We start from the raw sequence: 25,068 nt of genomic DNA on the forward strand, positions 1-25,068 counted from the left end.
CAAAGTTTCAACATGAAATACTTCTCTACAGTACCACCAACCAAAAACAGACTTCCTATCTTCCATCCTTTCTCATTTTAAATATTTCATTCAGAGGCAAACATGGCATTAGAAACATTAGCCTATGTTGGCATATTTTGAATTCAGGTATACATAGAGTAGGGCTTGGGGTAGGGTGCGTAGATGTTGGGAATGATGATGCTCTTCTTTTAACTACCTCACCTCCTCCCTTATCTATTGTCAAATAATGCATCACACCTGAAGGAGGATCTCAGGAGAACAAAGCACAGGATGCTCAGGTAAGCAGCACTAAAGGGAGCAGCACTGTGCTTTATCCAAGAAGAGTCCACAATTCATTTATCCATCTATCAATCTAGCTAGCCATCTAGCTATTGATCGATTGATCTATCCATCCATATTTAGAATTGGAATATTCAGATTCGTAAGTAGCATAGTTAAAAATTACCAATATGCTACAAAATGAGAAATGAGTACTCTCTTCATTTTTCTCATTCTTAACAATACAAATCAGTTTAGTGAACATTTCTGCCCATATAATTTATCTATGACTTAATTTAGCATTATTTCAGGGAAGAGGTTAAAAGTTTGTTTAACTATACTAGATGAACATTATATCTCTGAATAAAAGGAACCCATATCAAAGTAAATGATTTGTATTTTCCTGAATAAATACTCAGACTTGGAGAAGAATTTTTTATAGTTCCCCCCCACCACCTCCCGCAAAATAATTGAATATTACATATTCATGTTTTGTTTGAACTTAGGGACAAGTCTTCTGTTTTCTCTCCTGCACCACCCACTTTTCTGTTCATGCATTCATCTCCACCATGTACTTATTTGGTTTAGATTAAATTAACGGAGTCACATTGTGAATTCCACGCTAAAAAATGCACTCAACCAACACCATTCTTGCTTCATTTACAAGCTTGCAGTCACTAGTGGCCAAATACCATCCTTTTCTTTTGGCTTGTAATTTCCACAAAATAAATAACCTGTACTCTTTAAAGCAGAATGTCTTCCTCTGTATAGGTTAAGAACAAACCTTCTCCAATATTGTTCTCTGATTTTTTTTAAGGTACTAAAAAAAAACTGTCAGAACCAAAATTCATCACAAGACATACATCTTCATAGCAAATGCAAAAAATCTCAAAATTAACAACATTCAATCTATGAGGTGGATTTATATCAATTTCACTGAATTGTAGCCACACAAATAAAATGTTTTTCCATAAAAAAAGAAAGTTTAATTAATTGTCACTTGCGTGTCCTGTAAAGCTTTTTTCTTTGTTACAATGCCCAGAATTTAAAGAATTTGATAAATTTAATGAATGGGTAACAAAACCTTTTGAAAACTGTTGGTAATTAGCTTCTGGTTATTTACATTTAACAAAATTAAAGAACGTAAGACCTAATATATCATTAAAAATTATTGATTATAAGTGTATCATTTTGGGTATATAACTCAAGATGACTTTAAATAATTTAAATATATTGATATAATAAAACTTCAATTCTTCTATATTTATTTGTATAAAAGTTTTATTTATTTATTTGTATAGAAGCTCACCTACATCTATTAAAACGAAAAATAGGAATAAAACCAATATTGAATTCCATTCAACTCTGGCAATAAGTAATATTTATTGATGAATATATTAATTAAAAATAATACCACACATTTACACTGAGATGCACTTCTAATAAAAGTTTACTTGTTATGCTAAATAAATCTTTTTCTTTTTTTTTGAGATGGAGTCTCACTCTGTCACCCAGGCTAGAGTGCAATGGCGTGATCTCAGTCACTGCAACCTCTGCCTTCCAAGTTCAAGCGATTCTCCTCCCTCAGCCTCCCAAATAGCTGGGATTACAGGTGTGCGCCACCACTCCTGGATAATTTATTTTTAGTAGAGATGGGGTTTCACCATTTTGACCATGCTGGTCTCGAACTCCTGACCTCAGGTTATCCACCCACCTCAGCCTCCCAAAGTGCTGAGATTACAGGCGTAAGCCACTGCACCTGGCCTTGCTAAATAATTATTTATAAAATCATAAATATACTTGTTATTTTGATCAACTATATATCTGTTACAATTGTTATGGTAATTCAATCCAAATTTTAGACACTTAATCCAAAACACCCAGGAAATTGTCTTAAATTGTAATAACTCTAAATTTTCTTAATCTCAGAGAATTATAATAATCAATAAACAACTTTCAAGTATAAAATATAGTGCATTCATATAAAATTATGTAAGGAAAGTTGATTAAAAATATAAATTGACACAATAGCAAAGATTTGGAACCAACCCAAATGCCCATCAATGATATACTGGATAAAGAAAATGTGGCACATATACACCATGGAATACTATGCAGCCATTAAAAAGAATGACTTCATGTCCTTTGCAGGGACATGGATAAAGCTGGAAACCATCATTCTCAGCAGACTAACTAACACAGGAACAGAAAACCAAACACCGCATGTTCTCACTCATAAGTGGGAGTTGAACAATTAGAATATATGGGCACAGGGAGGGGAACATCACACACAGGGGCCTGTCAGGGGGTGGGAGTTAGGGGAGGGATAGCATTAGGAGAAATACCTAATGTAGATGACAGGTTGTTGGGTGCAGCAAACCACCATGGCACATGTATACCTATGTAACAAACCTGCACATTCTGCACATTCTGCACATGTATCCCAGAACTTAAAGTATAATAAATATATATACATACATATATATACATATATATTTATATACATACATATATACATATATATTTATATATATACACATATATTTATATGTATTTCTTCTGTTATAAGAGAGTTTCTCTGTTTCAACAGACGATTTGGATATCAAATCACTATCGTATTTACACACTTTTAAAATAAGAGTCTTACTTGCATGTTTATGTTCATTGCAGTAGTATTCACAATAGCAAAGACATGGAATCAAACCAGGTGCCCATAAATGGTGGATTAGATAAAGAAAATGTGATACATATGTACCATGGAATACTACACAGCCATAGGAAAGAATATAATCATGTCCATTACAGCAACATAGATGCACCTGAAGGCCAATATCTTAAGCAAACTAATGAAGAAACAGAAAGCCAAGCATTGCATGTTCTCAGTTATAAGTGGAAGCTAAACATTGGGTATACATGGACACAAAGATGGGAACAATACACACTAAACAACACAAGATGGGAGCGGGAGGGGAGGAGGCAAAGGTTGAAAAACTACCCAGTAGGTACTATACTCACTACCTGGATGACTAGTGCAATCCTATTCCAAACCTCAGAATCATGCAATCTACCTTTGTAACAAATCTGCACACCCTGACCCTAAAATATAATCTGAAAAAGAAAAATTTAAACTGAGGCTTCATTAAATACATAAGCAAATAAAGTAAAAATAAAAATAAGAGTCTTAAAGTAAAATTTTTGTTTTTAAATGTTATTTTATTATACATAATAGTCCCCCAAAATGTATTATTTAAATTCAGAAATGAAAATTTTAAATATTATCTTTAAAATATGCAATGATAGCATGTGTTTTTTCTCATTCTTTTCAGAAAGAAATGAGGAGAAATTTGCACCATACTAACATAGAAGATGGGGATAATAACATGAGACCTATCTTCTTCAAATGACTTCACCAGTGGCACAATATGTGAAATGAAAGATACTACGTAAGATATCATGATGACCACAATATCCCATATGGGGTTTTTGTTTTAATTTGTGTTATACCTTATATGATATAGTGCAATACTACCTACAGGGAAGTAATTAATTTATTGTGGGTGGCAATGACTAAAACTTGACTCAAATAACTTCTGTATTTGAGCTGGTTCTATACCAGATCTTACTGGAGCCAAATTGCCTTCATTTCAAGAAATGCTTTATTTATAGCATTTTTCTCAGGAAAGCTTGGGTTTAAATTACCCTACGTTCTTTCTCACTTACTATACACCAAGTTGATGTATCTAGAATTGGTTTTATTTATTAAAAATTGAAGTACTGGACTACAAGAAATTTAAAGTCCTTTTCAGATTTAACGTCTTCTGAATCAAGAAATGTAAACTTTAAAGTAATTTTAAATAAAATGAGAAAAAATAGGAGACAGAGAAAACCTCATTTTGAATGAAAATGCAATTTTTCCAAATCCTAGCTTAGTTATTTACTTCAACAGATTCCTTTACAGGAATATTTATTTTTTGTGCACCAAAAAGTATGTCACATGACAGCAGGTAGCATATTAGGCATGAGAATTAGACCTTGGATATACGAGTGAAATATCATCAAATTTTTAAACACCATTTGATTTTTATTTACACTCATTCTTTTAAATCTTTCATGCCACAAATTGAGTCTCAATTTTTATTCTTTAACAATACAGACAACCATATGTTCATTTGCTTCGACTGTATTAAATTATTACTTAATGATTATAATTCCACCATTACCGTCTTTTCAAGGCCACAAGTTCTCAATCACTGCTATGTTATGCTCTCCTCTATTTCAATTTCAATTCTAAAATACAATACAAACAACGTGACTGCATCTTTAGGATACGTGTGGAGTAGTATTGGGTTTCAATCCCCTTCTTCAACAAACTATAAAACAAAATAGTACAGCATTATCCCTGCAAACATGTATTCTTCCTTAGTCATTCTGCAGTTCTCAATCTAGTCAATGTCAGAGTATTTAATATGACCCATTTTTCATAGAGAATAGTAGTCCCATTTACACTGCTGAGATTGATAGCATGGTATGCTATCAATCCCAAAAGCTCTGATGCGGGCTGTGGACCTCTACCAAAAGATTCCTTTCTGCGCTATCAATCTCACCACTTCCCACTGTCTCTAAGCCCTAAATCAGACTGCTTGATATCTCTGCAGTTTTGTATTCCTGCATCAGCAGTCTGCCTAAGCACAGCCATCACTCACTAGCACTGTTAACTGCACTTGCTACAAACACTGAACCACTTTCCTCATCCTAAGGCCAAGTGTGAAATTCCTGGTACATTACATCACTTATGAATCTCTCGACAAGAAGAAAGAACCCATTTTGTCTCCTGGATTTTGAATAATTGGAAATTTAATAGGATTATTATTTTATTATTTATTTTGGTAATGAGACTCTTGAACATAACAGGTAGCCCAAGTCTATCTCAAAAAGTAAAGTTAAAGTAAAGTTAAAAAAGATTCATCAGTAAATATGTACTTTATTCTCTATTAGAAGTAGTAGTAGTTCACTCTATAACTGCTAAATGTTCTTTTGAATTAAACTTCTAAGTCTAATTTCATCATTCTCTTTATAGTAGAAAGCCAATGCATTCCCACTAAGAGTCAGCTTTAGGTGAGACAACATCAGAGACAGAGTGGCTAAAACAGTAAGGCAAGATCTGGCTGTAATGGCTGAAGCATGTTTAATCCCATTTTTTTTTTCTATCTTCACAAATCAATTTTGCCTCGGTTCACTTGAGAGTCATCTCTTCTCATGTTTTGTTGGACAAAGCAAGTCATATTGTCATGCCTTGCTTCAAACTGCAATCCATTTATGTACGTGAAAGGTGAAGGGAACTGGAACCCTAAAATTATCACATAGGTCATTTTGAAAATGTTCTTGATAAATGTAAAGCAACTAGTACTACTTACATTATATAAGAATTGGTCACCCTGACTCTAAAAAAAAAAAAAAAAAAAAAAATTTAAAAATTAACTGGGCACAGTGGCTCATCCTTATAGTCCCAGCTACTCAGGAGGCTGAGGAGGGAGGATTGCTTGAGCCTGGGAGGTCGAGGCTGCAGTGAAACGTGATCATGCCACTGCATTCCAGCCTGAGCTGCAGAGCAAGACCCCATCTCTACAGGAAAAAAAATGTTAATAAATAGTAGCTTTCTTATTAATGTAAGGAGTTTTCAACCAAAAGGCTTCAGTATTTGAAATCAACACAATTGCCAGACATTGAAAAATTATATCCCGTAATAGTTAACATCTAGTATGAGACAGGTAGAAGGAATCTCTGACTAGTGAACTAAAAGGAAATAACTATTCCTGATAACTTAAAAACTGCTCTGTTCCCCAGTGTAATGGTTATCAAACTTGTATTCTTTCCATGTCAGGACTTGTATTCCTTCCACGTCAGGACTGAGTATTTTTTTAACAATCTGAGAAGCATCAGACTCCTATATTACTGGGCCGATTGTTTAAGGTATTTAATTACAACTCATATCATTATCAGATGCACATACATAAAATCTTCACCATATTCTACCCTAAAAATGTCTAGCCTTTTGCATTTTATGGTAGAAGGTAAATCTGAAGAGGCATAGCATAAACAGATTCATGCTAACAGGAATTATTCTTGCATTTACCCCAATGACTAATATTTGTGTAATGGGGTATAGTTCAATTATACATATCCTTATTTTGTAAACTATACCCCATACACACACATATAATAATGGCCTAAAACCTTTAGCACCTTGAAAATCACCCAAGTGGCCACATTTTTGTTTAATACCAGGGGTTAGTCTCAACTCTTCCTTATCACATACTCTTTCTTTCAAATAAAATAATAGCTAACACTCTTTATAGTATTTTCTTCTTTCCTACTCACCTGTCCTAGATTCCATTCATTTAGGACTTCATCTAGGACTTTTTCCTCTGCCTGAAAACTAAGTACTCAATCCATATCAATATTATGACTCTCCTTTGTTATCATATATTTGTCTTTGCCAGGGGTATGGTGGAAAAGAGCCCCTTAATCCCGAGACATGCATGTGTGGAATGTATGCTTAACCAGAATTAGGAATACTTCCCTTGTTCATAATGCTTGAGACCAGAAGTCAGATTTCCACTTTTGTAATCCCAGCACTTTGGGAGGCCGAGGCAGGTGGATCACGAGGTCAGGAGATCGAGACCATCCTGGCTAACATGGTGAAACCTCGTTTCTACTAAAAACACAAAAAATTAGCCGGGCGTGGTGGTGGGTGCCTGTAGTCCCAGCTACTCGGGAGGCTGAGGCAGGAGAATGGTGTGAACCCGGGAGGCGGAGCTTGCAGTGAGCCAAGATCGTGCCACTGCACTCCAGCCTGGGTGACAGAGCAAGACTCTGTCTCAAAAAAAAAAAAAAAAAAAGTTAGACAAAAGTTAGACCATTTGCCTATTGTATTAGTCTGTTTTCATGCTACTGATAAAGACATACCCAAGACTGAGCAATTTACGAAAGAAAGAGCTTTACTGGACTTAACAGTTCCGCATGGCTGGAGAGGTCTCATAATCATGGCAGAAGGTAAAATGCACGTCTCACATGGTGGCTGACAAGGGAAGAGAACTTGTGCACAAAAACTCCTCTTTTTAAAACCATCAGATCTAGAGACTCATTCACTATCATGAGAACAGCGCAGGAAAGACCCACCACCATAATTCAATCATCTCCCACCGGGTACCTCCCACAATACATGGGAATTGTGGGAGTTATAATTCAAGATGAGATTTGGGTGGGGACAGAGCCAATCCATATCATTCTGCCCCTGGCCCCTCCCAAATCTTACGTCCTCACATTTCAAAACCAGTCATGCCTCCCAACAGTCCCCCAAAGTCTTAATTCACTTCAGCATTAACTCAAAAGGCCACAGTCCCCGCAGTGTCTCATCTGAGACAAGGCAAGTCCCTTCCACCTACAAGTCTGTAAAATCAAAAGCAAGTTAGTTACTTCCTAGATACAATGGAGGAAAGGGCGTTGGGTAAATACATCCATTCCAAATTGTAGAAATTGGCCAAAACAAAGGGGCTACAGGCCCCAGGAAAGTCTGAAATCCAGCATGGCAGTCAAATCTTAAAACTCCAAAATGATCTCCTTTGACTCCATGTCTCATATCTAGGTCCCCCTCATGCAAGAGGTGGGTTCCCATGGCCTTGGGCAGCTCCGCCCCTGTGGCTCTGCAGGGTATAGTCCCCCTCCTCACTGCTTTCATGGGCTGGCATTGAGTGTCTGCAGCTTTTCCAGGCACACAGTGCAAGCTGTCGGTGGATCTACCATTCGAGGGTCTAGAGGATGGTGGCCCTCTTCTCACAGGTCCACTAGGTGATGCCCTGGTAGGGACTCTGTGTGGGAGCTTCAACCCCACTTTTCCCTTCCACACTGCCCTAGCAGAGGTTCTCCATGAGGGCCTCACCCCTGCAGCAAACTTCTGCCTAGGCATCCAGGCATTTCCATATATCCTCTGAAATCTAGGCAGAGGTTCCCAAATCTCAATTCTTGACTTCTGTGCTCCCACAGGCTCAACACCATGTGGAAGCTGCCAAGGCTTGGGGCTTCCACCCTGTGAAGCAACAGCCTACACTTAACTTGCCCCTTATAGTCATGGCTGGAGTGGCTGGAAGGCAGGGCACAAAGACTCCAGACTGCACACAGCAGAGGGACCCTGGGCCCAGAAACTATTTTTTCCTCTGAGGGCTCTGGGCCTGTGATGGGAAGGCTGCAAAGGTCTCTGACATGCCCTGGAGACACTTTCCCCATTGACTTGGGGATTAACATTCAGCTTCTTGTTACTTATGCAAATTTCTGCATTCAGCTTGAATTTCTTCTCAGAAAATGGGATTTTCTTTTCTATTACATTGTCAGGCTGCAAATTTTCCAACCTGTTATGTTCTGTTTCTCTTTTAATACTGAATGCCTTTAAACAGCACCCAATTCACCTCTTGAATGCTTTGTCCTCAGAAATTCCTTCTGCCAGATACCCTACACCATTTCTCTCAAGTTCATAGTTCCACAAATCTCTAGGGAAGGGGCAAAATGCCACCAGTCTCTTTGCTAAAATGTAACAAGAGTCACCTTTGTTCCAGTTCCCAACAAGCTCTTCATCTCCATCTGAGACCACCTCAGCCTGAACTTTATTGTCCATATCACTGTCAGCCTTTTGAACAAAGCCATTCAACAAGTCTCTAGGAAGTTCCAAACTTTCCCACATTTTCCTATCTTCTTCTGAGCCCTCCAAACTGTTCCAACCTCTGCCTGTTACCCAGTTCCAAAGTTGCTTCCACATTTTTTAGCATCTTTTCAGCAGCACCCCCGTCTCAGTACCAATTTACTGTATTAGTTCATTTTCACACTGCTGATAAAGACATACCCGACATTGGGCAATTTACACAAGAAAGAGGTTTATTGGACTTACAGTTCCACATGGCTGTGGAGGCCTCACAATCATGACAGAAGATGAAAGGCATATTTCACATGGCGGCAGACAAGAGAAGAGAGCTAGTGCAGGAAAACTCCCCGTGTTAAAACCATCAGATCTCGTGAGAGTCATTTACTATCACAAGAACAGCACTAGAAAGACTCGCCCCCATAATTCAATCACCTTCCACCAAGTTCCTCCCACAACATGTGGGAATGGTGGGAGTTACTATTCAAGTTGAGATTTGGGTGGGGACACAGCCAACTCATATCACCTGTACATAATAAGCTATCTTAAGAATGGGACCCAAGTCTAAATATGAAGTTCATTTATGTTTCATATGCATCTCATACACATAGCCTGAAGGCAATTTATAGGATTTTTAAATAATTTTGTGCTTGAAACAAAGTTGTGAGGTGTTTTAACTGCAACCCATCACATGAAGCCAGGTGTGGAATTTCCCACTTGGGGCATCATGTCAGTGCTCAAAAAATTTTGGATTTTGAAGCATTTCAGATTTCATACTTTCAGATTAGAGATGCTCAACCTGTACAAGTTTCTGAACTAGATTGTGTCACCAATATGGCTATAGCCTTGACAAGTTATAACTTCTGGGCTTAAGTTTTATACTCTGAAAAATAAATGAGCAGGCGTCATGGTATCATCATAACTTCATACATGTGTTCTCTTTGTACGATACTCCTTAGCCTCTCCCCATTTTCACATATTTACTGTTGACTTCTTTTTTTTTTGAGATGGAGTCTCAGTCTATCACCAGGCTAGAGTGCAGTGGTATGATCTTGGCTCACGGCAACCTCCACCTCCCAGGTTCAAGCGATTCCCCTACCTCAGCCTCCCCAGTAGCTGGGAATACAGGTGCATGCCACTATGCCCGGTTAATATTTTATATTTTAGTAGAGACGGAGTTTCACCATGTTGGCCAGGATGGTCTCGATCTCCTGACCTTGTGACCTGCCTGCCTCAGCCTCCTAAAGTGCTGGGATTACAGGCATGCACCACCATGTGCAGTCCAACTTCTATTTTTTAAAGCCTCACCTCAGGTAGTACTTCCTACAAAAAGCCTCCTTACTTTCAACCCAGAAAATATTATATGCCACTTTCTAGGCCTCACATAATGACTATATGGCTTCACCATTGTACTTAAAACATTGTTCATCCTTGTTTTATATTTGCATGTTTATGTATATAAATGTAATGGAATTTCCACCACCCCACTACAGTGTAAAATCCAGGAGACACAAGTCCATATCTAATTCATCTTTGAGATGCTTAAAAACAATGAGGCACTAAATAAATAAATGTAGAATATACAAATAAATGGGAGAATGAGTGAAGTAGATGTTTTTGCCAAAATTCCTTCTAACTCAAAATTCATATTTTATTATTCAAAATAATGTAAATGGGGGACATAGATATTGGAAGAATTTGCTGCATTGTAAATCACTATAACTGGGAAGCTACGCCCACCCCTTCAGGCTCTAATTCCTGAGTTCTCACCATGCCTGTTCTTTTCTTGCTCCAAATTGCTGTAAAATCAACTGGAGTTTTGTTGAAACATATGGCTCCTCTCTTTCTCATCCACTCTCTGCAGCATTTGAGCAAGGACTCTGCTCACCTTCCTCAATCAGAGGACATTTCTGCTCATCAGTCAAGCAGGCAGACCACAAGACTCTCAGACAAAGGCTGAGAGTTAGACTGATGAGGAGGGTGGGTCTAGTGGTCATGGGGGAATTCCATTAGGACTCCAAATGTTTTATTGTTGCTATCTCAGATAGGTATGACAGAAAGGAGTGTGGGAGGTGCATAGTGACTGCCCCGCCATCAAGAATGAATTCATCTTCTATCCATAAAATGTTTTACCTAGGCAAACTTGTTGATCTTTCATTGCCTATACTTCATTTTCTTATCTCTCATGCTCATTTCTCTATCTATTTATTCATTTTAGCTTCACTTTTCTGCATAGCAGGAATCTGGTTTTCTCCCCAATCTACTGTAGATCACTCCAGCACCCATGATGCCTCTCTATTCTGAACTCGACGTATTTACTGTTTCATTTGGTACTTAATCTTGTCTTGTATTGTTACATAACTTTGCAGGTGTTTAAGCCTAATCTCTTCAAAATACTGTACTTTTTAGAGAGAAGCCACTGTATCTTGTAGCTATTTGAATCACCCTAACAAGACACTTAATAACTATTAAACAGTTGATGGTAGATCATTATTTCAGCCACTAGCATAAGAAAAACCATCTTATTTTCACAATGATCCAAATTTATAAAGTCATATATCCTGTATCAATAGCATATGTTAAAATCTTTTGAAAACTCATATTTATAAGCTAATCTTATTCACATAACCTTTCCCTGAGTTGCACAGTATAGAGAAAATTATCACTTTTAAAATGAAGAACTTGCACCCTAAAAATTAAGATTCTAGCCCTTGTAAGAAGGCCCAGGCTAGATTCAGGTCTCCAGACTACTAGTATTCCATTGCTCTTTCCAGAACAATACATCAAATTTAAGTTCTCAATATATAGTTCCTTGCACATACTTCTACCACATAAAAATGGACTGTTAACCTGGAATGTAAAATAATTCTATAACTTCATAACCTTTTCTGTGCCAGATTACTAAAATTCAGAAATTACCCTCCAAAGAAAAAAAGTGAATGCTAAATCTGCAACCCTTCTCTTAGATTGTTAGTTGGGTTATAAGAAGACTATGACATTGCTTAATGTACTTTGCTATTTGCTCATAAGCACAGGAAAAAAAAATCATATAAGCTCCAGAGTACATAGTCTCATATTTGGCTCTGGAATATAAAGACCAGATTAGAAAATACAAATTCAATTTCATCTCTACCTCTGAAAGATTAAAACAGAAAACAAATCCAAACTCAAAAGATTTTTTAATGCAACAGAGTTCTTAACTGCCTGATCCACATAGATTGAATTTATTTAGCGAACACATGAATTCATCTATCAGAAATGTAGTCATTCATTTATTCAGATAGAAATCATTATTCATGCAAAATAAATGGATTCTACTTTAATTGTCTACCGGCAGTGACTATAAAGTAAGCTATGTGAGCCTTACAATTGAATCTTTACCACAGGCAGAAACAACAACATAAACCTCTAAAATACAGTTCACTGAGGTCATCGTTTAAGAGCTCATATCCTGTCCAATACTTCAGAATAAATTACATTATGCTTATGATGCAATTAATCACACCATAACTTCTGCACATCCAAAAGAAAAATCATTTCTCTTTATCTATAATCCTTACTCAATGAAAACTGCTCAATTATTCTCTGTATTGAAGGTAAATTACAGAAGAAAGTTAAATGCTTACCTACATGATATTTCATTTCTGAAGCCAAAACATTAACATATGCAACAACAATAAAAGTGAAGAACAGTAAATTGCATAAATAAAAGCGTGTTTCCATTTATGGGTTATAAAACAAACAAAATCTGACTTTAAAAGCTGTTAATATGTATAAATTAAAGTATAGAAAGGTCACAAAATTTTTTAAAACCTGATTCTTAGAAGGAAAAATGAAACAAAGAATCTTCATCATATTCATGATAGTTGGATGTCATTGATCACAACAAGGCATTTTTTAAATGTAGGGAGTTTAAAATTTGAAATTTAGCCAAAGAGCCTATGTAAAGTTGATGTTAAATTAACAGAGTCAGTAATCTCTGCTTTCAGAAGTATTTAGGTAAAGTTTTTGTTTACATTGATTATTAAGATCTATAATTCATATTTATACATATTTATATATAGACTTTTTCATTTCCTGGCAAGTGAATGGGCCAAAGTTGAGCTTGGGAAGATTAAGCTTATATATTTTTTGTGTCTTTATATTTAGTGAATGAAGTACCTCAAATGTTTTACAGTAACTCCTGTATATTATCTTGCTTTCTGTTATTAAATACTAACATTTTAAAGAATTTAAATGTAACTAAATCTCATTGTGCAAACTCTTATGCTCATGTTATATGTGTGCATGTAGCCTCAGTTTCCTAAAGAGGATGTTCATCATGGAGAAACACTCAATTTTTCCGTCCAAAAGTCTAGATTTTGATTTGGTTTTCTAACATATAAAACTTTGTACTGGGAAAAATCAATCAATTATAGTTTCTCATTTATGGAATGAGAACAATAATAGCTTCCCTACTTAACTCAGAAATTGTGAGAGTCAAATAAATTGTATAACAAATGACATAAGTGTAAGAGATTATCTTTTACAAAATGTAAAATCCATTTATTATTTCAAAATGCACTTATTAATAATTTATAATGAACAGACTAACCAACATAGCCCCTGTCTACAAAAAAGATAAATGGCAGGTTCTGGAGAAATCTCTCCATATCTGGACACAGACTAGGCTATCAGCATCCATCTCCTATCACACCCTTGAGCTATGCTTACTGTAACATTTCTGTGTGTTTCTCTCTTTTCTAGGGATCTTTTCAGTCTTTACAGTTTATAAGATTCTGAAGGTGATGACAATAACCTGTCTGCCCCACAATAGCCACGGGACACAAACTAGGAGCACATTATTGTTTGCCTGGTGACTGCGAGTGGCTGAGAGACACTTGTGAAATGTGTCCAGATGGGTGGAAGTGTACTCTGTTCTCAGCCTGTCCTCATGCATATTTGATATGCAAATCAAATAATGAGTGTTGCCTCAGCCATTGGCCACCTGATTGGCTGTGGGACAGACAAATGAATCTGATTTAACATCCATAGAGAATCACAAAGTCCTGCTATTAATAAAATGTGGTGTTTCCAGGTGACTGCATTGAACATGTCCTGAGGATCCCCTGCTCTTCTCATAGAAATGAGTGCTAAAATGTATTTTAAAATTCCGTAATGTAGTGACACAACAGATGAAAATGAGTCACATTCGCTGGAAAGCACATCTTGACATTCTAGAAATAGATACATTCTTTGGCATCTAAAAGGTTTCCAATCATTTCATAGAACAAATCATTGATTCCAGGACTGTGATTTAAAAGGTTAGAGGTATATATGGGCAGAAGTAAGTTATCAAGGGTATGGGTACATTAGAGGTATACTCTGACAAGTAGCCACTGGAATTGAATCCCAGTGACATGTGATTAGGCTAAGTGTTGGCAGCAGAAGGAGAGGCAGAGGCACAATAGGGAGAGGAGGAAAACATAAAAGCTAAAGGGGGACAAGATTTGGATATAATAGAACAAAAGAAAGAAGTGAAAACAGAAAAAAAAGAAGGAAGGAGAGGTAGCTAGAAGAGAAAAAACATGAAGAAAAATAGTAAAAGGAGCTACCAACGAGTACCTGCTTTTCCTTGGCGTTATTCAGAAAAATAATTGTCCATGATTCTGATTGGTTTCTGCCTGAATCTACCTTCTCACAAAGGGTCATCTATCTTTTCCTCAAAATAAAAAACTCTCTGTCTATAAAGGTACGTTCCAAAGTTGCTTTCTTTTATTAGACTTAACTTATGTTACTTGCACTTTAGTAGTTACAGTGCAATTAATCACTTCTCTCTACATCAAAAAGCAGTTTCTAGCACCACAAGCACATGCATGGACTTGACTGTGCTTCTCTGGGGGGCCATCTCCATGGCTTTGGAATGCTGCTGGCTCAGGTGACAGACCCCCTTTATTCCACTGGATGAGGGCATAAGAAGAGGAATATAGTTGGATTGCAGTGGAATTATAGTGTGGACACCTGTAATGATCTTCAATTTATTTCTGCCCTGCCAGCATTTGATGACTTCCAACGGGACTGTGAATACTTCTTTCTGATCACATAAATATCTGGAGGAGAGTGAGGGGAGTGGGGACTTTGGGCTTCCTGGAAATCACTGTGTACTTCCACATGTCATGTAATTTGTCCAATGAGAAGTGTGTAATTACTAAAGAGAAATGTGAACCATGGCAAAAATTATACTTAATGTTCTTTGACAAGGTTGTGTGTGTATATATATATATATATATATATATATATATATATATATATATTAGACAGAGATTTTGCTCTTATTGCTCAGGCTGGAGTGCAGTGGTGCAATCTCAGCTCACTGCAACCTCCACCTCCTGGGTTCAAGTGATTCTCCCGCCTCAGCCTCCCAAGTAGCTGGGACTACAGGTGTCCACCACCACGCCTGGCTAATTTTTGTATTTTTAATAGACACAGGGTTTCACCATGTTGGGCAGGATGGTCTTGATCTCCTGACCTCATGATCTGCCCGCCTCGGCCTCCCAAAGCACTGGGATTACAGGTATGAGCCACCACGCCCGGCCGACAAGGCTATATTTTTAAGACGTTGACTCAAGTTAGTTTTTCTCCTTTCCTGCAGGTGGCTAAAAGGAGAAAGAAAAAGAATACAGCTTAGTCTTCCCTGTTTTTGCTTTCAAAAGAATATGCTAGTTAAAAGGAGTATGATTCTCAGACCTGAGATTTAAAGTTGAGGTAGAGCTTGGTGGGTGAGTAACACGAAGAGGGAGAGATGAATGCATTTCGTGTGATGAATGGGAAATGTCAGTAGGAATGTGAAAGAAAAGATAAATGAGTGGTTTGGCTAGCTCCTTGAAAGAGGGTCTGTGCATGAGGGCCATGAAGACAAGAATGAGAAACAACTCAATTAAAGCGCAATGCAGGAGGTGTTCTTTCAGCCAATGGAAGCTGACTTACCATGCACGGTAGTCCTGGTTTTCATGAAGGTGAATGCCTTCCTTGGCCTGCACTCAGGAGCTGCAACAGCTGTCCTTCCCATTGGCGTTCAGGGCAGAGCTTTTTTCTTAACCCCAGGTAGCCACTCAAGACAGGTGGTGACTGTAATGACCAAAATTTGTGGCAATTAGTACCCAAGGCTCTAAGAGTTCCATCTGACTTCTTGTAGACTGCCTCCCTCCAACACTCATATACACATCTACACAAACACAATATTCCATTCGAGCAGTGAGCACAAGAAAGCAAATGTATGGCCAAGGGCCTTTAATTGGTTGTTGGGGAGGAGAGTCCTTACACCTGAATTTGGGAATAGGCAGTTGTTAAATGAAAAACCTTAGACAAATTAAACTGAACAGAGTTTAATTAAGCAAAGAACAATTTGCAAATCAGTCAGATCCCGAACCTGAATAGGTTCAGAGACTCCAGTGCTACTGCATGGTGGACGATTTATGGATGGTAAAAAAAAAAAGTGACATACAGGAAGCAGAAGTGAGGTACAGAAATGACTGGATTGGTGACAGTTTGGTGTTTGCCTTATTTGAACAGGATTTGAACAGTTGACTGCCGTTGATTGATCAAAACTTGATGACTGGCACAAAAGTTGGTTACAGTCTATCTACACATCCACTTAGATTACATTTCATGATGCATGGAGAAACGTTTATGCTAAACTTACAATATGTAAGGAGGTAGCTTTAGGCTAAATTTAACACAGTGACTCAAACCAGTTCCCAGCTCCCCATTTCCAATCTGGAACAGTGATTACACACTTGCCTAGGATACTATGACTTTTGGGCTAAGTTTTTCTCATCTAACTCATGTATTTAACACTTGAGTAACTCAATTAAATTCAGGTGAATGGAAGATAGAAGGGACATGGAGACCCTAGAAGTTCATGTAATATTCTTTAAATATGTGTGATGATTTTTGCATTTTCATTTATATACTTACACACTTGGGACACACATATATTCACACACTCACACCACACTGGCCTACATAGCCATTCTCTGCAGGCATTCTTTGCATTCCATGCACGTCCTGGTTACATTGAGTCTAGGCCCCCATTCAAGACTGTAGGGTCAAACTAATGGCTAGAAGAAAGAAGATGTGGTTTTTGCACACAATTGATTAATTAATTCAATTAGTGTTTCATGAGTATGGAAAGTATGAGGCCCTGTCCTGGCTTTGGGGACAGACACACTGATGTATCAGATGTGACCTTTGTTTTTTAGAAATTTAAAATCTAGTAAAAGCGTGAAGTAAGCACAGCACTGGACCTGACATAATGGCTGATTTGCATGCATGAATGAGCAAATGAGGCATCGAAACATACACAAAAATGTAACAGGATGAATTATTGAAACACACATAAAACCTGTGAAAAGGAAAGTTGTTTTAAAAATAGCTTTCCCTACCCATACAGGGGGAAAGAGAGGGCACTATTTATGCTATCCTTAATCCTCATGATCGTGGGAGAAATAAACAGCTTTCTAAAGTTCATGTCTGTTCAGAGAAGAATTGGTCTGAGTTATCTCAAAGGTGGATGGGGTGGAGCCAAAAGCTTTGAGTAAAAGGAGTCAGAAGGTGTTGGGGGGTGGGGGCTATATGCATTAAAGGTCCCTAAGCGTGAAAAACAAAAAAACAAAAACAAAAAAAACAGAACCATATTTGAATAGTTTCTATAACTGGAGGATCCCCTAGGTGGGTGATTTCTTCAACATGCCTGTAGAGACTGTCAGTGAGCACAAAGGCCTTAAGATTAGTGACTGAAGGCTCCTGGAATGAGTATGTGGTTAGAGACTGGAACTACTCAGGAGTTTCCCTAGGTCTGCTCCAAATAGCACAAACAGTGGATGATGAAGGATCCATGTTAATAGCAGTGGATCCACAGGTAATAAAGAGAGCTGGTGGTGCGAATGCCTCCACCATGATCTAAAAACCTGGCTACTTCCTGATTTTCTGTAGTGTAAAACAACCTAATTTTTAATTATGCCAATGATAAGGTAAGTTTTCTGAGTTAAGGAATACCTTTCCCACACAAGTACACTGTAGAAGAGATTCCTCCTTTTATCTCTGGGTAGACTGCATGAAGATCGCTTCTATCCCACTGAAGTGAGGTAGAATATGCCAAACTCAACTGAGGTTGAATTTCTCACCAAGAAATTGAGGGCCCAGAGGAGACTTACATGATGTAATGAAATTTTAAAATGTGATAGATATTCATGTTGAGTTTGAAACTAAATTCTGCAACTAAAAGATAAGGCGTTTGTGATAAGGGCTATAAATATAATTCAAAATATAAGAATAATTTAGATTGGATAATAAAAACAAAGAGTAAAGGATTCTTTATATTCTCCATAGACTAAATATCTGATAAAAATTAAACTATGTCAATGATATAGGGTTATTCCTATAAAAACTAACAATTATTCTTCACTATTCTAACTGAAGCCAATTCAAGTCTCTTCTCAGTGATGAAGAAAACCAATGAAAAGAAGATAGAATCTCACAATAATAAGACTCTAAGCTACAATTTAACACCAATTTAGCAATTCCATTAGAGAGCACATCCAGTTCATTAAAAATAGCAAGGTAACCTGTCTATAAATTGCCTTACTATAATCAAATGTTGGCAAAATAAGTAGATAGGAAATATAGTGCCTGTCTGAAATATTAGCAATTAATCATAAAATAGCCAGTTGTTTGAAAATGTCATGCATATTACTATATAATAATATTCCTTAAATTGAACTGGGAAAAGTTTCTTTTTTTATTTTTTTTTAACGTGTAAACTCTTCAATCAGGTTTTTAAAAAAAAATACATTAAAGAGTTAGCTACCTCTACACATGTGGATTCAATCCATATCAAAACTGAATTTATCAGTTAAGCAGAGTCCTTCAAACCAATTTGGATATGTAGCTGGACAACCTTTTAGGTATCAAACAGAGCCCTAGATGGTTATTTCCTTCTGTAATCCCAAGCCAGGGAGAGACCTTTATGCAGGCAGCCCAGAGACCAATGTAGGAATCTCTTTCACAGCATCTCTGATTTGGCAAAGCGTTCCTTAACTCAGGAAATGGCCCATTTCATTGCTAAGCACACATTGCATGATGTTAACAAGCTCTTTGTTAATTAATTTAAAACCTAGATTTGTAATTTGTATAATTTCCACACCTGTGTCCTAGTTTTGCCTTTCAGCCAAACAAAACTCTGCCTCCTCTATCCCAAAGCATTATAAACTTGTGAAGACTGCCCTGTACCTTTTATTAATCCTCTTGCCTCCAGTTCCTTTAGCCACTTTCCAGCGTGACATGGTTTGCAGATACCTTCACCCTTCACTGACAGTGAACAATGGCAGAGGTATGATTATGGGTAAAAGAATTTTATATTTTGTATATCATTAAAGGAAAAATCAAGGTTATGGAATCCTTTTGGCTATGTCCAAATGTTGCTGCTGACTTGACTATTTTGGGAAAAGTCTCCTTTTTTGAAGTGGAAGGTATGTCTATTTACTGGAAAGATTAAAAATGTACTATTAGTGACAAACTTTTATACATGCTGAAAGTAATTAGCAAACTGGTTTCTTGTAATTCACAATTATCTATGTGAACAAATACCTTCACTCTAAATATCTAATTAATTAACTGATTTACCTAGAACAACTTTAAATTCATTCCACAGGTATTGACTGTAAACCAGGCATTATGTTAGATGATGTGACAATGAGCAAGAACAGCCTCAGACCTTGACCTTAGACTTGACTGAAGGATCCATTGAGTAGCGATGCACAGTATTAATTGTAATCGGTGTTAAGAAGAAAATTCTTAAGAAGCTACGAGAGGCATATTTAGTCCAATCTGGGGGCTCAAGAAAGGCTTCTCCAAGGAAGTGGCATTGGAGCTGCAACATAGTGGAAATTAACCAAGCAAAAGCATGGAAGAGAATATTGTGACAGGGAAGCAACCATGGGTTGAGGATCTAAAGCAAAAGGAAGCAAGGTGTGACTCGAGTTAATTTGAGCTCATTTTGTCTTGGAGTTGTGGCAGGGGAGAGGGGAGTAATTGTACAAGATGAATCAGAAAAGTTTGGAGGAAACCAAGCCATGCAGGGCCTTGTCTTCCTTATCCTAAGAATAATAAGCAGTTTCCAATGAATTTTTTTTTTAATCAGAGAAGTCTTGATATTGGAAGATCACTATGAATTTTTTTTTTATTATTAATCAGAGAAGTCTTGGTATTGAAAAGGTCACTCTGGAAGTACTATGGAGAATGAATCAGAGCAGTGTTCCAGGAGGATATCTGAATAATCCAAGTGAGATGTGAGAATGGGGGTGCAACAGTGGGGTCTGCAGAGATGAAGAGGGGTGGACAGATATGAGAGACATTTAGGGGGTTAAATGGAAGGAACTTGATGGATGGGATGCAGGGGCTGAAGGAGAGCAACTTGTCAAGGGTGATCACTTGAGTTCTACCTTGTGCAGTTGATTGGACAGTAATGCCCTTGATTGTGACTTGAACACAGAGCAAAGAGTGACTGTAGGAAGAAAGCGAAGGAGTTTGATTCAGAACATGCTGAGTTTAAATGTCATCAAAACATCCTAGTAGACAGGCCTGGGTTTAAGAGTGTTGGGCATATAGATAATAATCAAAATTAAAACTCCCCCTTTACTATCCCTTGTAGAGGGCACTACTAAGTTTGGTAAAATGTGTAAATTTGTGGTATACAAACACCCACTGCCCTCCACACACATATATCATTACCAGTGAGGCTAAAGAATAGTTAAACTCTGAGGACATTTGGAATATTTATGCATCTCTTCATTTCGAGCAGACCTACTCCCTATAGTAGACGTTACCGAATGTGGAGGTTTCTTCAGCTGACCAGAAAGCGCTTAAGGACATTTCCCTATGCAGTTAGCTTAAGGGAAATGACTCTTGGCAAGTCATTCCTTGCAGACTGGAATGTGAATTCACTACTTGCCTTTCCCCCTTCTTTTGAAAAAGCACTTCCCAGGACGTCCCTTCTAAGAAATGGCTCTAGCTATTTCATTTGCTCTCTCAGATTGGGAACTAAGAGGCAAAAGAACAAGTGAACTGAAATGGGTCTTTGAGGTTGTGTGTATTTCACAAGTGAAGAAACTGAGGCTCAGAAAAAGACATATTTACACAATGCTAGAAGCAATTTCCTCCAACTGTTTTACTTGTTGTTTTTTGTGCTTTTTTTTTTTTTAACATTTCTAAAGTAAGAATAGAATGCAAGGATAGCATTGGTAGCATGTTATCCACATTCCAGATTCCAAAAGAATACTCTAGTGTACTGAAGTAGAAGACATTGTGTTCTTGGTCTCTCTGCCTTCTGACAGTGCTGCCTGGCAGTTAGTAATAAAATTCTACTCAAGATAGTGTGTTAAGTACTCACTGAAAGTGTCAGGCTGTTCAGAGTGGTTTCCTAGATTAGGGAGTGAGGTAAGCTGCTCATCCTTTTAAAGAACATCTATTTATTTCCAAATTGTAAATAAACTTAAATAGTGTCTTGGTTAAACCTCAAACTCAATGTATTATTCTTAGAACATAACTCTCAGGAAGGTCTTTATTCCCACTGTGAACCCAGGTTTAGCAAGGGCTTTGTCATCGTTATCATCTTAGCCAATGGTAAAGAATAAAATATTATTAATAAAAACAACCTAGCAGCTTGGTTCTGCTTATTCTTTAGGGTTTTAAATCAAAATCAATGTGGCTTTTAAAAGTAAACCCTGATTAGAGTTTAAAATGCTGAATGTGCATGAATTATGCATGTGTCCCACATGCATGAGGCCCACAGCCTCAGGTGTATTGTTAGTAAATCCAATGCCATAAATATAAATCCATTCCAATAGCTTATTTGAGGTGACTGGGCTGCTGCCCCATGCAACACAATATTAACACAGTGGCTAGAAAAACCACTGTTCACACTGAGAGATGTTGGTATGTGTAGGGGTTGAAGGTGGTCCCGTGATACTGCTATTAATAAAAGCTAAAGTAATGATGATTGAGAGCTCTTCTAAGTTGTTTAATAATTTAGCCACATGCTTTTATGGCAACAATATGTAAGTTCTACTTTAGGCCTCACAAATGGAGAAGACTGGATTCTTTCCCTCTAATAAATCACAATCCACCTGGTAATTTACATGCCTAATTACCACGATGCAAATCAAACAGGGAGCAGTGGGAGAGGTCATAAGCTCTATTCAAATAGGTCTGTTTTATTTTCTTTCAAAGTCCCAGAGAAAATGTTTGTGATGGGGTTGCTATGATGTATGGTGTCTTCTAAATTTATTTGTTTGAGAACTTAAATAACCATTGTACAACAATCAATTGACCGAAACTTATTTATAATTGAACTTAAGGACTAAAAGTTCATCTAGTCCAAACCAGTCTTTTCAAAGTTGTGAAAACCAAGGCTGAAGGAGTTTGTCATAGGATAATTTTTCATGTTATTAATCCTAAATATGTATGTACACATATATATTCATGCATATTTATATACAATGTAGGATATGTAATATATACAAATACTATATATCATACATATTAGAATCATATATAATATATAGTGCAAATTTATATATCATTTTACATATATGTGTATATATATGCATATGTGCATTATATATGTAAATGATAGCAAATTATTTCAGAACCATCAATCGATACTATAATATTACAACCAACTACTTTTGGATTTAAGGCAATCACTTGTCAAAAGAGCTACTTAATTTATTTTCATATCTGTTCTTCCTTGAACGCCATGAGTAAAACGAGTTCTCTTAAGAAGGCTGGGTAAGAATAGCGATGAATAATAGCACTTCCATAGTCCTCAAAAGGTAGCGTCACCTAGACTAAGTAATATTTATTACAGAACCATTGCTTCCTTTGGAACACCTATCAAAGTAATTAGCCTACGGGACTGAGCTTTCTGTAATGCAGAGAATGGGCTGATGGAGGGCCTTCATCTTTTATCTCATTCAAAATAGACTCCAAAGAAACAGTGACAAAGAGAAATTTAATTTGTAACTGAGGAGGCAAGATATTAGATAGCCTTGGCAGAATGAGCTTTGAGACTTGCTGGAACTTAAATATGATTCTTTTATAGCAGGGGTTTATTAAACTCAACCATCTCTGTGGACTATCTCTTTGCCAAGATCAATCCCCATTCTGATATTTCCCCAAGGGCTACGCAAACGATAACAGAAAAAGCTTTGGCTCTGTCACTGTAAAACTGTAGGCGTGTTTCATATTTTGTTCGTATAGTAAGCTGTCCCAGGGGAGACATGAGGCTGTGGGAAAAGACAAAGAATCAAATCGATTTCTTAGACTAGGAACAGGGAGGCCACTTTCAGAGGCATCACAAGGTGAGAACAAAGCACTGACTTGTCCTCATGAAAAACCATGAGGTTGATGGATCCAAAGGAGGTTGTACATATAGAGCAGGAAGTGTAAGGAGAATAAGTCTTTCTTAGAGAGTAAAAAATGATTACACATTAGGTTCTGTTTAACATAATTCTTTCTTCCCAAAGCCTCAAAGCATTCCCTTTCTTTCCACTCATTTAATCATCACTGAATTTTTCTGAGGTAAAAACAGACGTTTCTTTATGAGGCAGCTATTTGAGTTTCTGATTATCATCCTCTCTCCACATCCACCCAGAAATATCTGAACCAAATTTCACTATATGTACTGACCAATTGGCTTCAGCTAATCAAGTGACTATGCCTGTCATATTAATGCACGTGGTAGAATTTTCTGGTAAATAATACATGGCATGTGTCAAAAGTAATTTTGTGCCAAATCTACCTCACTTCTTCCCCTTTAACCCAGTGCTCAGAGTTGTGTAAATTATGCTTTATTCACACAGGTTAAAAGGACCACTTTAACTTTTCAGAGCTAAGATGTTTCTTGTGCTTTTTGTTAACATTCATTTCACTCAAGATCCTCCTCTTTTGAATTCAACTCAAGAAAACAAGTTGTTTACTATGACACTTTCTGTAAGTAAGGTTTCAGATTGCTTTCATCACAGAATCTAAGAAATTTGTCTAGGCATCTTCTTGTTGGTATTCTTTTAGATTTAAGCTCAAAGAAGCTTAAAATCAAGCAAAAGAAGAGTTATGGAACTCTAATTCTCTGTGGGACAAAATATCATTGCTGAGAATATGTACATATTCATTACATAGATATACATATATATAGACATATACACACACAAACACACACACATGTATGTATCTATTTGGATGTGATTGCTCACAAATTTTAATGTAGCAGTCAATAAAATTAATGTCCTCAGTTTATCTTCTAAATATATCTACTGTACTGGGATTTCATTTCTAATTTATTTCAGGTAGAGCTTCATCTAACCAGCTGTGGGTTAGGTCTCATTCCCTTACTTATAGGTAACACACCTATAAGAAATAAGGTTGTTAACATCACTTTCTTGAAGATGGTCTATTTTGTCTGTTTCTCTGAGCACCAAAATCTGGTCACACTCATTGGCTATGTCCATCCTTTCCAGAAAATAATTATCAGAACAATGGTGAGCATTCCCTGACCACTACCAAGTTACCACTGTTCTTAGGGCTTTCATGTAAGCCCATTTAATTTTGATGACAAATCTATGAGAGGCTATTATTAGCCCCATTTTATGTTTAAAGAAACCATGGCAAAAACAAGGTAATTGGCCCTGAGGCAGGCACATCCAGGCCCTTGTCCTTGGCCTTTGAGCTCTACGTCTTTATCTGTTGTTTCTCTGTTACAATATCAGGCTTTGGTGGCAAGGAATTTAGTTCTTTAGAAATAGCGCAAAAGGATTTATTGAGAACGTGTATATAAACCCACCCCAAAATAAAAGTGTATCAATTCATTCCACAGGTATTCTAAGCATTAACGTATACATGAAATGCAAATATTATATAGTGGGAAGGACCTTGTCTTTAGAGTTACCAACTCCTCTTCCTAAACATAATTCCCAACCCTAGGTGCAGTCCATGTTTACTCTATCCATGGCCTTCCCTGCTCACCTGGCCCTTCCATCCCATCATGGGAAGCCCGCAATGGTAAT

At 37.2% G+C, this 25,068-nt stretch overlaps 1 long non-coding RNA gene across 1 annotated transcript in view; it reads right to left on the minus strand.

The window, feature by feature from the left end:
* LOC129532063 (uncharacterized) overlaps window positions 1-25,068 on the minus strand; it is a 431,493-nt gene that overhangs the window by 126,407 nt on the left and 280,018 nt on the right. The window contains exon 5 of the long non-coding RNA XR_010129563.1: window positions 15,935-16,075. This is a non-coding gene — a long non-coding RNA (uncharacterized lncRNA). The remainder of the gene's footprint in view (window positions 1-15,934; window positions 16,076-25,068) is intronic.

The sequence above is a fragment of the Gorilla gorilla genome, chromosome 11 (assembly GCF_029281585.2).
Source record: "Gorilla gorilla gorilla isolate KB3781 chromosome 11, NHGRI_mGorGor1-v2.1_pri, whole genome shotgun sequence".
Taxonomy (NCBI): domain Eukaryota; kingdom Metazoa; phylum Chordata; class Mammalia; order Primates; family Hominidae; genus Gorilla; species Gorilla gorilla.